The sequence below is a fragment of the Centruroides sculpturatus genome, unplaced genomic scaffold, assembly GCF_000671375.1.
Source record: "Centruroides sculpturatus isolate CEXI.00-Female unplaced genomic scaffold, Cexi_2.0 scaffold4743, whole genome shotgun sequence".
NCBI lineage: Eukaryota > Metazoa > Arthropoda > Arachnida > Scorpiones > Buthidae > Centruroides > Centruroides sculpturatus.
The window spans coordinates 1-5,891 of NW_019388830.1; the positions used below are offsets into that span (position 1 = coordinate 1).

Genomic DNA, 5,891 nt, shown 5'->3' on the forward strand with positions numbered 1-5,891 from the left:
ACACCTGGTGTTAATGGAAAAGAATATATTCTACGTTGCACACCTAATCTACCAGATTTACCTCTTGGGATAACTGTTCCACCATATGATATTCATTTTCTATTTTATAATGGTAGGAATAATTTTATATACAGAGTAATCATAATTAAAGAGTAGGTGTTCAGAGCTCTCTATAGAGAGAACATTGGGCAATTTTGGTACACCATATTTGGCTGAGATTTCTCAAGTATCTGGTTTTGATTTTCAGGAAAAAATGTTACTTCAAAATTCAGCTGTTAAGAGAAAATATGGTACTACTGTTCCCTTAATGTGAACATTTTATACATTAACATTTTTATACAGAATTTCATAATGTGCAACAACTCTGCACTGTTACATTCTGCTGTCAAGTGTATTGTGCAGCAAATGCAATTTTTAGAGCATGGAAATGGAGCATGTATAGAACCATATTTTTGATCTAATCATCAATTTTACATTTCACATCTGTAACCACATTTGTAATTGAAATAAAATTATTGCATTTAATTTCTTAACTCCCAAAATTTGTTAGAAAACATATGTAACATTCACATTAAAAGTACCAAATTTCATCCTAGTGGCTGAATTTTGAAGTAAAATTTTTTCCAAAAATTAAAACTATACAAATTTGGTTGAGATTTTTCCAATAAATTTTTTCTAAAGAGAACCTTGAACATCTACTCTTCACTTAGCACTCTCTCTACAATCGCATAGTTACTGCATGAGGTTGAAACTGTAGGAGGGACTGACATACAAGCTACGTGAAAGGGAAGCCTGCATGTTGCCAGATTGCTCTCAGTGATGCCAATTTCATTACTTTTCTCATACACTTCATATTTTGTAATGCTAATCTGTACTGTATGGAAAAATTAAGAAAAGAAGTAATTTTAAAATTTTAAAATTACTAAACTGCAAATTAAAGTACAAAATCAGCTGATAAAGACTATATATCAGTAAAATCACACAGTCCAGATTTTTTGATGATAAAGTGCTTTTGAAATAGCATGATCCAATGTGTAGTTATCTTTTTTTCAATCAGTTGCTTCAATCAGGTGGAAATGATTTCATAGCTTCCATGTCTTAACTCAAGGCTTTGCCAGCAGTTTAACATTGTGGGAAAAAAGTTTGAGACTATTAAAACAGTTGCTTCTATCACCAAAAGATGGTAATTCTGCAGGATTTGGAGATTTTAAGGTCTTTATATATAGCTAATGTGTTTTGTTTAATTGTGAGAAAGCTTACTTCTGATTATGTCTTTGTCTCATATTTGATACTTAACACTAAACTTAAAAGTTTTTACATTTTTTTTGTTTCTCTAGATCTTCTACTAGATTTTGCAGCACTCACAATTGTTTCTACTATACAAGTTTCCTTTATTTTTACAGTATTGTCTCTGATAGTGCACACTGTAGATTCCTTTAGGTCTGTTGCACATAGAATGTCATATATGCTCTTGTTTCTTTCAAAATGTTTTATTATTTCAAGCATCTCAATGTTTACGTTTTTTTTTTATTATTATTTGGCTTCCTATAACTACGATGATCACTCAGGCTTGGAATGCTATATTAAATACTTTTATCAAGAAAAGTATAGAAATTGCATATGATACACACTCATAGGGCACATGTAAACTAGGGTAACAGAGAGATGAGATGTATATATTTCTCCACTAGTCACTATATTTAGTCAGGTGATGATTTTCACACTCAGTTGGTGTTATTCGCTAGCACAAAACACACCTCATGGAAAAATCATGTAACAGCTAATTTGATTTGCATTTTAATGACTTTTACCCCCGTTTGGTCTACTACATGTTACAAACAAACAGAGACTGCCTCTAATATAGTATCTAGTAATGTAGTAGTAGTAGTAGTATACTATACAGTACATAAAAATTAATTTTTAACTTTTTGTGTTTATATAGATATATGTTTGTTCAAATAATTTTTTTTTAGGATCAGTATGATAATTTAGCAGGTCTTCTTTTAAGTGGAACTTTAAATGTACAAATTACTGCTCCTACTCCTGGTGAAATTCCCCGTATGGTTGGAAATGTGACATCTATTGAAGTACCCATTTCAAGAGGTCAAGCTTTTCTGGAAGTAAGTAAATTCTGATAAATATTTTTATACATGGTACATAATTTTACAATTAAACAAGAAATTATTTATTGTGACATCATCACAATGCCGGGCTGCAAATTTTAATCATATTATCCAGTTTACTCTTTTTGTAGTATAATTTTCATTTTATAATATGTAATACAATTTAGTACTGAAAAAAATTCACTAAATATATATATATATATATATTTTTTTTTTTAAATACAGCATCTGACAATTCTGGAAAACACACCTGGTGTTAATGGAAAAGAATATATTCTACGTTGCACACCTAATCTACCAGNGTTAATGTGAAGTGGTTTTTGCATTGTGATAATGCTAGACAGCCAATATTACAGTTAGAGTAGAAGTTTTGAAATATCCCATACATTCACTAGTCGATGTGCAAATTAACAAATAATATAGAAATTATTATGGTATACTTTTTATTATTTATTTTAAACATTTTATATTAGTCAATTACTTATGTTTATTTACACCAACATATTTAACATATGATTTTGCTAAGGATAATCATTGTATTAAATGGAATGCTTTGAATATAAAGCACTTTTTTTATATTTATTTTACTGTTTTTGCCCTATGGGCACTAAGAAAGTCTGTTCTATTCTTGTCATGGGTTCTGCCATGCCCATAATGGAGGAAACTAGATGGTGAGGAATAAGGCCCAATTTATCTGGGATAGACCACCTACAAAAAATTTCTGAGGTTTGTGATCCAGACTTGAACCTGGATCATAAGAGTGATAGGCTAATGTCATTACTGTCTTGGCATCTGGCCTTCTCTAAGAAGACAACGTGTTAAAAAAACACATTAATAGTATTTAACATATCTCATATAATTAATACTTTAATATTTTAAAATATTATATAAAATTATTCATTTTTAAAATTTTTTATTTGTTGCTTATGTTGCATTAATTTGAAACAACCAAACTGATTAGAAAGACATGGAAGTTAATGTTTTAGAGCAAGGGTCACCAAACTACTGCCTGCAAGGTTAGTTCATCCGGTCCGCTGCTGCACTGTGCCACAAATATCATAGATTGTAGATAAACTTACTATGTAGAAAAAATTAAAATAAGTGTAAGTATAAATGCCAAAATTGCTCCAATCTGATTTTTGCATCTGACAGTAATATAATTTTTAGGAAAATCAGTGAAATAAAAAATTTGGTGACTTTTTGCAACTTTGGATATCAGAGCACTTTTTGTGTAAGTACCTGCAATGAGGTTTCTAAGAAAAGTGATTACAAGCTTGCTGCAGCAATTGTGTTTGTATATTGGTAAATAAATATGTTGGTTGTCTTTATTTTTTGTATATTCAGTGTGCTGTATAGAACAAAATGGTTATGCGGCTCGTGCTTGTCATTCTCTCAGTTATGTGGCCTGCTGTGAAAAATGTTTGACCTCTGTTTTAGAGTGTTACCAGGTATTATATAAAAGTTCTTATATAGGAAGAGTAAAGCATCTCTAGAAACAAAATTCTTTTATTAATTTTAAAATTTATCATTTTTAGGATTGTCAGTAATAAATCCCAAAAGAATTGAATATTTTATGTTTTTTAATAGAGAATATGTTCAGAATGAGAATGCATCCAATTTTTAAATTTGGATTGATTTGTATTTTGTATTATTATTATTTTTTCTTTTGGAACATTAGTTATTGAGAAGTTTAAAGGTTTTCTAGTAGGATGAAAACTTTTTATTTGTACTTGTTTGTGTTCATATTAGTGGAGCCAGTGTATTCTTAACATAGGGAAACTTTGTAGGTTGTGGATGCTAACTTTGAAAAGCTGATTGACTGAAGTTTAAATCACCTATTAAATGATCAAACGATTCAATTTAGGCTTAGGAAATTGTGGTTGAAACACAAAGAAATTTATAAAAAGACAATGATGAATATTATCTTATTTAAATATTATATGGTACAAGTATAAAATGCATTTTAGAAAACAAAAATAATTCAAAAATAATAAGCTTGCGTATTTTTATTTCTTAAAATTTTATGTTCTTATACTATTATAATTGAATGTGCTTAGCTTTAGAGATAATAAATTTTTTATCTTTATGTAAAGTTTTTATAAATATTTAATAACAATGTTCTGATTAGGTAGGCTGATTATCTACATTAAGTGCAATAATTTGGAAATGCCATGAAGTAACTTTTTGAATGCATCTTATAATTCAGAATATGTACTTAAAATTACATAAATTTTTATTAATAATTATATATAGTGAATTATTCCTTAATTATTTAAACTGTATATGTTTTGTGTATAAGCATAATTATTATTTAATTATATTGATTTGTCAATCAATAGCATTTTCTAAACACAGAAATCATAGGAAATTTCTGATAGCCTGAAAAAGAATTGGACAGAACACTTATTAATATCAAAGTGCAACTTTCTATATCTATCTAATTTGTTTTGTAGGTGTGATATTTTCATCTTTATTATTTACAGTTGTTAAATTGAAAATTTTAATCAAGTAAAAAAATCCGTATTGTTAAAAGCATTGAACAATAATATAAGATTTTTTTAACTGTTTAATTATTATGTTAATTTAATTTACTTTTCAGATTCTTCAGATTAATGCAACTATTGAAAAATGCCATGTGGCCAAAACTAAATTAGAAAAAGCAAAAAGAAGAGAATGTTCTCTCACAGTAGCTGCTGATGAGCCTGGTGTTCTTGGAAAAGTATGTAATATTTTTAAAAATAAAAATAGATTAAAATATGCATCATTTAATTTCTAGGATTATTCCCACATTTTTTTCTACACAATCTTTTGAGAAAGAGTGTCAGTTGCCAGCCTCCATAGGTGCTGATCAGGTCCTGTCATGTTGATTTCATTTGTACATCCTTTATTAATAGTTTGTCATTGACAATTATTTTGAAACAAGAACTATGTTTCTCAAATGGTTTTTGTTTTATCTGTATTCCTTGAAGTACACAATGTGCAAATACAATTTTGTACCTTGAGGATACACTAAGATTCTTAGAAAAAACTTGGTCATGTCTTTCATGAAAAATATCCAGTACTGGTTAATGTGAAGTGGTTTTTGCATTGTGATAATGCTAGACAGCCAATATTACAGTTAGAGTAGAAGTTTTGAAATATCCCATACATTCACTAGTCTTAACCCTTTGCAATTTTTGTTTTCATCACTGAAGAAAGTCTTGAAAGGCAATGCTTCACATGTGATGAGGAGGCACAAAATGACAACTTTTCAACATATGTCCAAAACTAGATTCCAGAAAGTATATGATGCATGGATGTGGAGATGGCAGAAGTATGTACAGTACATGTCAAAGGGAAGTACTTCAAGCATGACACAAATCTTCAAATAATGTACAAGATGACAATAAGGAAAAATCTAGTATTATTTCACAAATTAAATGATCAACACTTGTATATTAATTTATTTACATATTTACATAAAAAAACTTTTGAAGAAATGAACATTAATTAAAAATTTAATATTTAGATTGGTCACCTTGCTTATGTGGAAGATGATGACATTGCTCGTGTTATATCTTGGCATATGCAATCAGATATGGATTGTTTAATTACACATTCTATGTCTAAAGTAAGTTTACAAGGTTTTATTTATTTTTTAAAACTTACTGAAGACTGATGTATGGTATTGAAAGTGTTATGGTGTGGTATGTATTTCGAGGGGGTCGTATGACGAATCTAGCTATTATAAATGAGTCGTATTATTGTTGTAGGATATTAGCAAGTACT

General features: G+C 28.9%; 1 long non-coding RNA gene across 1 annotated transcript; it reads left to right on the forward strand.

Annotated features, from left to right (window-relative positions):
- The first annotated feature begins 2,542 nt into the window (after positions 1–2,542).
- LOC111617085 lies at positions 2,543–5,734 on the forward strand. The gene is made up of 3 exons (XR_002755372.1): positions 2,543–3,571; positions 4,723–4,842; positions 5,632–5,734. It is a non-coding gene; the product is annotated as an uncharacterized LOC111617085 (long non-coding RNA).
- The last annotated feature ends 157 nt before the right edge of the window (positions 5,735–5,891 follow it).